The sequence below is a fragment of the Salmo salar genome, chromosome 16 (genome assembly GCF_965601325.2).
Source record: "Salmo salar chromosome 16, fSalSal1, whole genome shotgun sequence".
In the NCBI taxonomy this organism is placed as follows: domain Eukaryota; kingdom Metazoa; phylum Chordata; class Actinopteri; order Salmoniformes; family Salmonidae; genus Salmo; species Salmo salar.
The window spans coordinates 64,303,204-64,316,095 of record NC_138306.1 but is presented as its reverse complement, the minus strand read 5'-3'; positions in this window follow the sequence as shown (position 1 = coordinate 64,316,095).

Genomic DNA, 12,892 nt, shown 5'->3' with positions numbered 1-12,892 from the left:
CAGAGCCCTGGGGGACACCAGTGGTGAGAGCGCATGGTGCGGAGACAGATTCTCGCCACGCCACCTGGTAGGAGCGACCTGTCAGGTAGGACGCAATCCAAGCGTGGGCCGCGCCGGAGATGCCCAACTCGGAGAGGGTGGAGAGGAGGATCTGATGGTTCACAGTATCAAAGGCAGCAGATAGGTCTAGAAGGATGAGAGCAGAGGAGAGAGAGTTAGCTTTAGCAGTGCGGAGAGCCTCCGTGACACAGAGAAGAGCAGTCTCAGTTGAATGCCCAGTCTTGAAACCTACATACATAGATTCCACCCTACTGCATCAACTTTCACCAACCTAGTCGAATCAGTAAATACTGTGCCTTAAGGTGGGGACAATGGAAGCCTGCATTTAAGGTATTCAAACAGGGTCTAGGCCTCTAAGTACAGATAGCAATTATTTAACTTCGCACATTAAGGTAATGCAGAGAAGAGGGAGGAGGGATGGTATGGCGAGTTAGAGACCATAGAAATAAAAATGTCAGCAATGTCATTCTATTTCTATGGTACATTCTAATTCTATGGTGGAGACTCACGGCTCTCTGTAGTTCTGTAGGTTGTGGTTTGGGGACGAGTAGGTCTTCAGAACGCTGAGGACGTCTTTGAGCCCCAGGGCGTCCGGGTTCTTGGTCACTCTCTCTGCGAAGGCGTCCAACATGGCCGTGGGGCAGAACGCTAGATCCTCAAACGCTGACAGGAAGAGAATCACTTACAATCGACAGAACATGTTAGAGGAGAAGAGTGTTAGAGGGGAGGGGAGTAATCTTCCGATTTCAAACACAGACTCTTAGGGATCAATATCACCACTTAACAGTATGCTAGGTGCTAGAAGCTATGGGAATCTTATCAAAGGCTGGTGTATCAGAAACAGTGCTCCCATGCTGCATACATCTATGTAACTGTATTAGGGTTGGGCGATGTCAACCTTTTCAACATCATGATTATGCACTCCTAAAACCTTGTGCTATACGATGGTATCACCCCCTATTGGCCAACCGCCCCCCTCCCCACGATAAAAAAAAGATGCGAGCACAAGCTCGCATGCTACGGGAGAGATGAGACCAATCCCGACATTGAGATCAATCCCGACATTGGCAAAATATATTTAGTGGAGCTAAATCATTTCTAGTAGCCTATTCCTCTCAGGTGGAGCTGTGGCATGAAAGAGGTGGGTGGGCATGTCTGTGTGTGCTGAAGCGTGCAGATGGAGCAAGTGACAGTCAACGAGTGGGCTGCAGAGCAAATGACAGTCAACATCATGGGCTGCAGAGCAAGCAACTCTGCTGTCCTTAAAATTGCATAATTATAAACTGATTCACATTTTTCCTAATCCTCCTCTCTTATTAGGCCTAGGCTACTAAGAGTTTAAGGTAGGTTGCACATTCAAATCAAATCAAATTTTATTTGTCACATGCGCTGAATACAACAGGTGTAGTAGACCTTAGTGAAATGCTTACTAACAAGCCCTTAACCAATGATGCAGTTTAAGAAAATACCTAAAAAAAATAAAAGTTTTAAAAAGTAAGAGATAAGAAAAACAAATAATTAAAGAGGAGCAGTAAATAACAATAGCAGGGCTATATACATGGGGTACCGGTACAGAGTCAATGTGTCAATGTGCGAGGGCACCAGTGTCGAGGTAATTGAGATAATTATGTACATGCAGGTAGGGTTGTTAAAGTAGCTATGCATAGATAATAACAGAGAGTAGTAGCAGCGTGGAGGGTGCAAATAGTCTGGGTAGCCATTTGATTAGCTGTTCATTTCACTTCTTGTGGTCTGAAATATAAATGTGTCATTCAAAATAAAGTTGTGATTGAGAAAAGCATAGACTCCAACTTACATAATTGTTCACATTTAAAAGCAGAAACTTTAGGACAAACACTATTAGAATATATGGTAAATACTTTTCATAACTTTAATTGGTCTTAATGCTTTTATGATATTTCAATTAGTAGGATTAGACTTTTGACAGTTTGGTTCACAATGGCAAGGAGGGATTTTTTTTTTCACAACCTGGCATGCATGCATTATTTCTGTTACATAATGCATTGATCAGGGGCGAAAATCTGATATCAACTTTGGAGGGGACAATTACATGAAATTTTCTCAAGAGCAATTCCTGAGGGGGACACCAAAAGTAGTGCTGTAACACATAGCCTACATTGTAATATGGTAAATGTATATTGAGGAACCAAAGAAATAAGGTGTTTGCCGTACTCCTAACTACCGGTACCCAAAACTACACAACTAATCACAACAGCAATACCATTGCCTTTAACAAATCTTAGTTCAGTCACCAGTTTAAGTTGAGAGTGGGGGTATCCATGGCATTTTCCAATTATGTTCCTATTTTACAAGTCAAAAAAATTGAGAACCTTTCATAATGTTGCCAAACAAAGACTCAACAAACTTACCTGAGACTCCCTCTCTCTGCCAGTCTGTCCCTGCATATCTGTCCCCAACTCTGCTGTCTGTGTGCCATCTGTTGCCTGCTCTGCCTAATGACATCATTGTGAAACATTTCCATTAGAATTTCATTTCTTTCTTTTGAACATTTTATCAACTAGTCTGAGATATTAGGCTACTAGGGTTCTTACTTTGCGTTTTGGTGTACTGAAAAATACTCTGATGTCCGTCTTTTATTTTTCTGCCATTTTTCTACCTGGCTGGCTACACACACACACAGTGTGTAGGTTATTTACAGTAGGAGATGGGCTTATATCACCTTCTATCATTCTATTTGGGCTTCGATCTAAAAGGTAGCTAGCAAATGTGAAATGGATTAAAATGACAAGAGTTGACAGCTGTATGAGTTCACCATTTACACAACATATGCTGCAACCTTTTGTAATTTTAATAGTTTGTTTCATATTGGCTGGCTTCCAACAATAGCTGAATTTGCAAAGCTAGCGAGCACCAATTCAGTTTCAGTGGTGTTTGCTATAATCTTTGCTACCCGGGTTAAATAAAGGTGAAATTAAATAAATAAATAAAAGTTCCCTTGCGACAATTTAGCTTTTGCAACGAGACCATTAAATATATTTAAGACAATGGTAGAAGAGAATGTAGTTCTGTTCAGTTTGGACTTCAGTTTATCGCTAACCTTATCACAGGGACTTTGAAGCACTAACTTACATCATCTGCATGCTGATCTTGGAATAAATTGACGATAGCAAAGATTCCATCTTTGACGAGGCCACATAAATGGAATAGGTACTAGCTAGCTTAATAGTTCATATTTGCGCGCTAGCTCTGCATATTCAGCTAGTGTGTGTGCGCGATTGACTGGATTAACCTTACGTCAGTTACGTTCATTGAGTGCCTTTCAGACAGTAGACACAACCCCTCTGTTACCTTGCCAACTAAGGAACTGGCAGTGGATCAAACCATTATGAGGCAAAGGGTGGGGGGTCGCAATCTTTTGAAACTTAAAAGCGCGCTATTAAGTGTCTATAATCAGCACAATTGCTTTCATTGCGTATTATTAATATTATTTAAATTACATAGTTATGTTTCAGTGATATATTGGGGGGGACAAATCATATTTTTCCCAGGATGGGGGGGGGTCGTGTGTCCCCCGTCCCCCCCGGGATTTCCGCCCCTGGCATTGATCAACTAAGTTTTGTTCAAATTTCTCATTAAATGTTTACATCTTGCTATTGTTTCTCCTCTCTCAATATTATGTTAGGCCTACCATATTTGTAGGTTATTCAAAAACAATTTACAACTTTCTGAGATAATCGAACAGAGTTGTAGGCTAATTGTTTGATCATGAAATAGTGCGGCTGGAGAAATCATCCGCTACGGAAAGAGAAAAAACTAAAACATTTTATGACGGGACATTTAGCGCTGCTTTGGTGAAACTTAAAAATGTCTACATTGTTCTCTTGCATTCTCTAAATATAACATGAATTGAAATAGGCTATAGCAAATAAGAATATAGGTAATATTACTCGAAATCGTGTAGCTAAGGGGGTAAGCAGTATAGTATCAGTATATATAGTGTAGTATAGAATACTGTAGTATGGTCAATTATAGTATAGTATACAGTAGTATGGTAAATTATACAATAGTATACAGTAGTATAGTATAGTACACAGCAGAGCTGGGCGATATGGCCAAAATCTCATATCCCGATATAGGTCATTTCATATCATGATAACGATACACATCACGATATAAATGTAATGAATAAATAGTTTATATAAAATGACCACATATAAAGGCCTATTTCTTATTACATTTTGAATTAAACTCAACAAATAAAAGGTACTTACTCATATTTGATTATTTCTCCTTTTATTTAGAACCTTTGTGCAAATGTTCAATTAACATGTAACAAAATATAATATATCAATGTATAAAATCTAAAAAGGTAAATAGAAAACACTTCAACTATAGTTGCAAACAAAATAAATATATATTTTAGGCCTATATTTATTTTGTTTGCAACTATAGTTGAAGTGTTTTCTATTTACCTTTTTAGATTGTATACATTGATATATTATATTTAGTTACATGCTTAATTGAACATTTGCGCAAAGGTTCTAAGTAAAAGGAGAAATAATCAAGCAAGCGCTCAGCTCGTGCACAGGCAGCAGCAATTTCAGCAAATTGCAAATCATTGTTGGCTGACTGCAGCTGCAGTAGTACGGGTTCGAAGAGCCAAACACAATGAATCTAGTTGGTCACGAATGTTTGATCTTGAACAGAACTTACAACATCAATCAACATGCCTCAATCAAAAATGTACAGCCAGAAGTACAGAAAAGAGTGGGAGTCTGTACCTGATCAAATGTCAAATCATATTTTTTGCCAGTCAATTTGAGTAACGTTATTGTGTTCTACGTAATGACGCAGTTTTACGTTATCACGCAATGACATCACAGTGTCATTTAGCAACTTTTAGCAACAAATCAACCTGCCTCTAGCAACTTACCATGAAAATTAGTTGGCAACACTGCATCATGAGGTAGGCAGCCACCTCTCTGTGCTAGTGGTGGCTGTTTAACAATCTGATGGCCTTGAGATAAAAGCTGTTTCTCAATCTCTCTGTCCCAGCTTTGATGCATCTGTACTGACCTCACCTTCTGGATGGAAGTGGGGTGAACAGGTAGTGGCTCGGGTGGTTGTTGTCCTTGATGATCTTTTTTTCCTTCCTATGACATCGAGTGCTGTAGGTGTCCAGGAGGGCGGGAAGTTTGCCCCCAGTAATGCTTTGTGCAGACCACACCACCCTCTGGAGTGCCCTGCGGTTGTGGGCTGTACCAGTTGCCGTACCAAGCAGTGATACAGCCTGACAGGATGCTCTCAATTGTGCACTTGTAAAAGTTAGTGAGGGTTTTCGGTGACAAGACACATTTTTTCAGCCTCCCGAGGTTGAAGAGGCGCTGTATCAAGTCCACGTGCTTCTACATCTGCATTGCTTGCTGTTTGGGGTTTTAGGCTGGGTTTCTGTATAGCACTTTGTGACATCAGCTGATGTAAAAGGGGCTTTATAAATACATTTGATTGATTGATCGTTGCGCCTTCTTCACCACACTGTCTGTGTGCGTGTGTAACCGATGTGAAATGGCTAGCTAGTTAGCGGGGGGTGCGCTAATAGCGTTTCAATCGGTGACGTCACTCGCTCTGAGACCTTGAAGTAGTTGTTCCCCTTGCTCTGCAAGGGCCGCGGCTTTTGTGGAGCGATGGGTAACGATGCTTCGTGGGAGGCAGTTGTAGATGTGTGCAGAGGGTCCCTGGTTCAAGCCCAGGTAGAGGCGAGGAGAGGGACGGAAGCTATACTGTTACACGTGGATCATTTCAGTTTGTCGGTGATATGTACACAGAGGAACTTAAAACTTTCCACCTTCTCCACTGCTGTCCCATCGATGTGGATAGGGGGGTGCTCCCTCTGGTGTTTCCTGAAGTCCACGATCATCTCTTTTGTTTTGCTGACACTGAGTCTGCAAAACAAGGGGCCCTCACCTCCTCCCTGTAGGCTGTCTCGTCGTTGTTGGAAATCACCCTGTAGTGTCATCTGCAAATTTGATGATTGAGTTGGATGTGTGCATGGCCACGCAGTCGTGGATGAACAGGGAGTACAGAAGAGGGCTTAGAACGCACCCTTGTGGGGCCCCAGTGTTTAGGATCAGCGGAGTGGAGATGTTGTTTCCTACCTTCACCACCTGGGGGCGGCCCGTCAGGAAGTCCAGGACCCAGTTGCACAGGGCGGGGTCGACACGCAGGGTCTCAAGCTTAATGATGTGATCCTTGACTAGTCTCTCAAAGCATGGGGCGATAGTCATTTAGTTCAGTTACCTTAGCTTTCTTGGGAACAGGAACCATGGTGGCCATCTTGAAGCATGTGGGGACAGCAGACAGATAGGGATTGATTGAATATGTCCGTAAACACACCAGCCAGCTGGTCTGCGCATGCTCTGAGGATGCGGCTAGGGATGCCCCCTGGGCTGGCAGCCTTGCGAGAGTTAACACGTTTAAATGTTTTACTCAAGTCGGCTACGGAGAAGGAGAGCCCACAGTCTTTGGTAGCGGGCCATGTCGGTGGCACTGTATTGTCCTCAAAGCGTGCAACGAAGTTGTTTAATTTGACTGGGAGGAAGATGTCGATGTCCGCGACGGGGCTGGTTTTCTTTTTGTAATCCATAATTGTCTGCAGACCCTGCCACATGTCTTGTGTTTGAGCCGTTGAATTGCAACTCCACTTTGTCTCCATACTGACGCTTTGCTTTTTTGATTGCCTTACGGAGGGAATAACAACACTGTTTGTATTCAGCCATGTTTCCAGTCACCTTGCCATGATTAAATGCAGTGGTACGTGCTTTCAGTTTGCGCGAATGCTGCCATCAATCCACGGTTTCTGGTTAGGAAAGGTTTTAATAGTCACAGTGGGTACAACATCTCCTATACACTTCCTTATAAACTAGCTCACCGAATCAGCGTATACGTCAATATTGTTGTCTGAGGCTACCCGGGAACATATCCCAGTCCACGTGATCGAAGCAATATTGAAGCATGGATTCCGATTGGTCAGACAAGTGTTGGATAGACCTAAGCACGGGCGTTTTCTGTTTTGGTTTCTGCCTATAGGAGGGGAGCAACAAGATGGAGTCATGGTCAGATTTGCCAAAAGGAGGGTGGGGAGGGCCTTGTGTGCATTGTGGAAGTTAGAATAGCAGTGGTCGAGTATGTTACTCACTCGTGTACTGCAATCGATATGCTGATAGAATGTAGTTCTATCCTTGTTCTCAGATTAGTTTTGTTAAAATCCCAAGCTACAATAAATGCAGCCTCAAGATATGGTTTCCAGTTTGCATAAAGTCCAGTGAAGTTCCTTGATGGCAGTCTTGGTATCAGCTTGCGGGGGGTATATACACAGCTGTGACGATAACTGAGGAGAGTTCTCTTTGGAGATAATATGGTTGGCATTTGATTGTGAGCAATTCTAGGTCAGGTGCTCGACTTGAGCTCTTGTATGTTGTTACAATTACACCATGAGTCGTTAATCATCAAACATTCACCCCCACTGTCACGTGCGCTCCCTCTCCAGCCTCTAGGTCACCAGGCTGCTCGTTATGGCACACACATCACCATCGCGTCATCAGACTTACCTGGACTCCATCACTTCCCTGATTACCTTCCCTATATATGTCACTCCCTTTGGTTCCTTCCCCAGGCGTCATTGTTTCTGTTTCTTGTCTGTGTGCTGTTAGTGTTTCTTGTTTTGTATTATGTTCTGTTTATTTTATTAAAACACTCACTCCCTGAATTTACTTCCAGACTTTCAGAGCACATCGTTATAGAATGACGCCTCACCTAAGGGAAGCATCAGGGAGTGTTTATTAAAAAATATATATATGATTTTTTTTGGGGGTGGGAATGACGTCGGGTCCGGGAGCCGTTACAGGCTCTCATGCCTTCATCAGATCGCCAGGCTCCCCTGCTTCCACCGGCTCGTCGGGCTCTCATGCTTCAGCCGGATTGCCAGGCTCCCCTGCCTCAGCTGGTCTGTCAGGTTCCCTCGCTCCAGCCGGCGACAGGTTCAACTGATGAAGATTGCAACAAAGAACCTGCTGACACAGGAGCTGTGCATGAAGGAGGAGGTGTACCATCAGAGCCTCATCAAGCCACTGCACATATGGATCAGCAGGTACGTAGGGTAGCTAGCTGCGTCTCAATGTGAGGCAGGGCTGGGATCAATTCCATTTCAATTGAGTCAATTCAGGAAGTAAAGTGACATTTCTATTGCCATTGAAAATATGAAGTAAAAATATAGAAAATGTTTGGCTCAAATATGTTTGTCTTGTACAGAAGTCATAGGCAGAGGACCTGGCCCTCCCACAGCTCCATAAAGTCACCGTCTACACAGAGCTGCACCAGGTCTTCCAACAAGCACACCTCATCATCCTCCTGGATGACAGTTGGCCTGAGGACAGAGAGGGTGGAGGGGAGGACGAGGAAGAAGGCAAGGTTTGTAGTTTGAATGGCTCGTGGGTTAGTTAGAGCACGGTGCAAGCAACACCAGGGTTGTGGGTTGGATTCTTGTATCATCCACTCCACATACGCTGAACATGTGTCTCTGACTGTCAGTGTTGACAGTTCTTTAAGTTGCTTTGGATACAAATGTCTGCTAAATGAACATATTATTTTTAAGGTGAGAAAGGTGTCGGAACGTTCCCAACAGTATGGGAGCCTCATCGACGAAAGGGTGCACATGAACGTGGCGGTGATTGTGGCTGGGGACTCCTTGGTTAACCTGAAGTGCTCCCTTTTGCTAGAGAGTTCTCCCTCGGTTGACAGCAGACGCTTTGTGGGCATGGCAACTCAACTGGAGTACGAGGCCAAAGCCCACATTGCACAGAAACTGTCTGTGAAGACTGCAGGTAACAAATAAAAATTGTACATTTACATAAATTTTGCTCTCATACAGAGCGACTTAGTCAGTGCATTCAACATTCCAAGTGAAACTTTCCTCAAATCAACTTTTTTTCCTTCATTTTTTTCATTACCATTACATCTATAAAACTGATAAACATTCACCTTAAATTGGAAATAAAACCTCAAACATTCATGTGATTCTTCTTTATAATTTGTCAGATGTGACAGAGGTCATCGTTTGGGGCAACATCAGCGGCAGTTCCCATGTTGACCTGCAGAGTGCGACGGTTTTCCAATACGAAGAGGCCATCTGGGGACCATCAGACTTTTCTCAACCAGTCCTAGAGATTATATATGACAGGTAATTTAACTGTTTGCCAATACATTATTGCCAAATTATGTTTATCAATGAGTCTGTACTGTTCCTCTAGTCCAGATCTGTTTGTGCTGTATTGCCAACTCCTATGGTCGTTGTCATGCCAAAATGTCCTTAGGATTTGGCAAGACAGCACAGTCAGATCTGGGACGAAGCTACTGTTCCTGTGCTATTTAATTAACAAAAATAAAGGAGAGCCGCACACTCTAGGAGCTCAGATGCAAAAATTGTATGTCCAACGTTTCGATAGACAAGCTGTCTTCACCCGTGCTATTTCATACCTATATTCAACTACCGTAAAATACCACTGCACTAAGTTTTGATAATATACCTCCCTGTCATCAATGCTCTAGTTCTAACACACACATAGTACACCCAAACTTCGAATACCTTTTTTTTCCTCAAAGGAAATGGCTACAGTCTGACTTCCTGAATTTGGTCAGTTCCAAATGTGCCACAGTAGCCTCCAAGTCCCAGAGGGCTACAGCCATATCAGCCACTAATGGGATCATTGCAGTTCTAAAGGCCTGGAACTGCAACTCTTCTGCTAAGGAGGTCCTCTCCTTTTGCATACTCAGCACAGGTAGGGTTAAAAGTCAACATAGTGACAGTTGCAGGTAGGAGGGAATAATACTAGTCTGGTCCCAGATCTGTTTGTGCAGACATACCAACTCCTTTAGTCATTGACATGACTTAGCTATAGAAAGACTGCATCATTAAGCCTGATCCTAGATCTGTTTGTGCTGTAACATTAGCATTGACAACAGCCATAGGATTTGGCTATTACAGCACCTAAAGATCTGGGACCAGGGTATGTAGTAATTTTATATGTTGTATCAGCATTTTATATAATGTGTTTCAGGATAAGTTTCAATGTCACGTGCACAAGTAGAGTGAAATTCCTTTCTTGCAAACTCTTAACCCAACAATGCAGTAATCAATAACAAACATAATACTAAAAATAACAAGGTATAACAAAAACATACAATAAATAAGAACACAAGAAAGTAAGTAAGCATACTAAATAAGTGCTGCCTATGAAGCCTATAGCCTGTATTCATAGTGTCTGAGTACGAGTGCTGATTTAGGATCAGGTCCCGCCCTCTTAATTTATTATGATCTAAAAGGTTAAACTGATCCTAGATCGGCACTCCTTCTCTAAGACACTTTATAAAGGCCCTGATATCTGTCTTCTCTTGGCTTCTCTGCAGGACAGTACAACCTCCCAGCTGGTGTAGTATTCTCAATGCCAGTGAGCTTCCAGGATGGTAGATGGTCCATGTTGTCTGATGTGATTGGTGATAAGAGGGCCAAACTGCAGATTGCCGCAGACCAACTCAGGGAGGTGAGTATAGTAACTAGGACACAGACACAGCAATCACATGGTGTCTCATAACTTAGTATGCTTCTGTGCCAATGTTTTTAGATTATTTTCCAGGGCCTTTAATATTTCAATTGAATCCAATTAAATCCCAAATATTTTTAGGAGGGAGGCACAGAGGTAAGTGTGTGTATGGGGGGGAGGAGAGAGATACCAAATCTTTACTAATAGTAGGGGAAACATCTGTACTGCATTGCCCTCATTCCTTTGGATAAATAGATTTTTTTTCATGAACTTTTAATTGCAAAGTAATGTTCCTTTTGTGTTTATACTATCCCAAGGAGAAAGATTGCATGAATTTACACTACTTTCTGAAGCGCTTCCTGTCGGAGTTGTAATATGTTTGTTCAAAATAAACAATGCTCTTTATACTTTTTTGATAAAGACATGACATTTATTTGCATATTAAAGTTATTCAAGGTTGAATGTTTCATCATCACTGGACTTCCGGTTGCCCCTTTCCCCACTGTATCCTTCTTCCCCACTGCATCCTTCCCCTTCAACTCATTGTTTGAGCTATGAAGTAATTTTTACATAGTTCATGCCATTCTCATATTCCATGTCTGTAAGCCTTATGTAACTGGTGGGGTGTGAATCCCAAATCGTCCACATCAGACCTAAAAGGGCAAAGGCTGGAACACCAAGGTTCTAGTGAGGAATGTTTGCAGAGTTGCATGTCTCGTTTTCAAGAGGCTCTGCTTGCCAAGTGTTCATGTCAGTACTGTAACATAGCACTTGGCAAGACAGTTCACCATTTGTTCACACTGACACCCTCCAACTGCTTCGAACCAACTAGAAATCATTAATTTTAGACAAGAGTGTCTTAGCTTGCCCATGTACAACACCTTGAGATGTATTTAGACAAAGCCTTTATTTTAATTTTTTTAGCTCAGGCAGTGCAACTACACTTGGACCCCTGTCAGACAGACTTCCGCTGAGGAAATGCACGCCATATGTTAGACCTGCAACTCACCACAAGCGTTTGCATATTTGAGTTGACTCAAAATGGGGGGTGCTGTATTGAAGCCACAGCGCAAAAATCTTGCATTTACAGACACCTTAATGCATAATTTAAAAGTATTTGCACTAAACATAATACAAAAATAACTACATTTTTGGGGGGGAGGGAGAGTACTAATGTTACTGTGCCCACAACAAATACTAAGCGGTAAATAAGTAATTTAGTCCTTAACATTTAATTGAAATACTGTAGAATTCCATTCATTCCTGTGGAGGACTGTGCCTACTGGGGAGTGCCAATATGGCCGACCGGTGGCTTCAAAGCCTCAATGTCCAATATATAGCATCAGCAATAAAGGATATGTAAGTGGGCTGTCTTTTATTTAATTCCCAACCCCCAAACACACAAGAGGCTATAAGCAGCAAAGTGTCAGGAGCAGAGCAGTGCCCCTTGAGCAGTGGAATAGTGCCTTGCACAAGGGGCTGAGTTTTCTGGTGAAGCAGCCATTTCACATTGGGGTCAAAAAGGAATGGCTTCACACACACTACTAATGGTTACATTATGTAACTATTTTTATATCATGGTCCATAGATAAACACTGCATGCAATAACACACACACACACACACACACACACACACACACACATAAACGCAGCAAAAAAAGAAACAGCCCTTTTTCAGGACCCTGTCTTTCAAAAGATAATTCGTAAAAATCCAAATAACTTCACAGATCTTTATTGTAAAGGGTTTAAACACTGTTTCCCATGCTTGTTCAATGAACCAGAAACAATCAATGAACATGCACCTGTGGAACGGTCATTAAGACAGACGGTAGGCAATTAAGGTCACAGTTATGAAAACTTACAGCACTAAAGAGCCCTTTCTACTGACTGAAAAACACCAAAAGAAAGATACTCAGGGTCCCTGCTAATCTGTGTGAACGTGCCTTAGGCACGCTGCAAGGAGGTATGAGGACTGCAGATGTGGCCAGGGCAAGAAATTGCAATGTCCATACTGTGAGACGCCTAAGACAGGCTACAGGGAGACAGGATGACCAGCTGATCGTCCTCGCAGTGCCAGACCAAGTTTAACAACACCTGCACAGGATTGGTACATCCGAACATCAGACCTGCGGGACAGGTACAGGATGGCAACAACAACTGCCCGAGTTACACCAGGAACGCACAATCCCTCCATCAGTGTTCAGACTGTCCGCAATAGGCTGAGAGAGGCTGGACTGAGGGCTTTTAGGCCTGT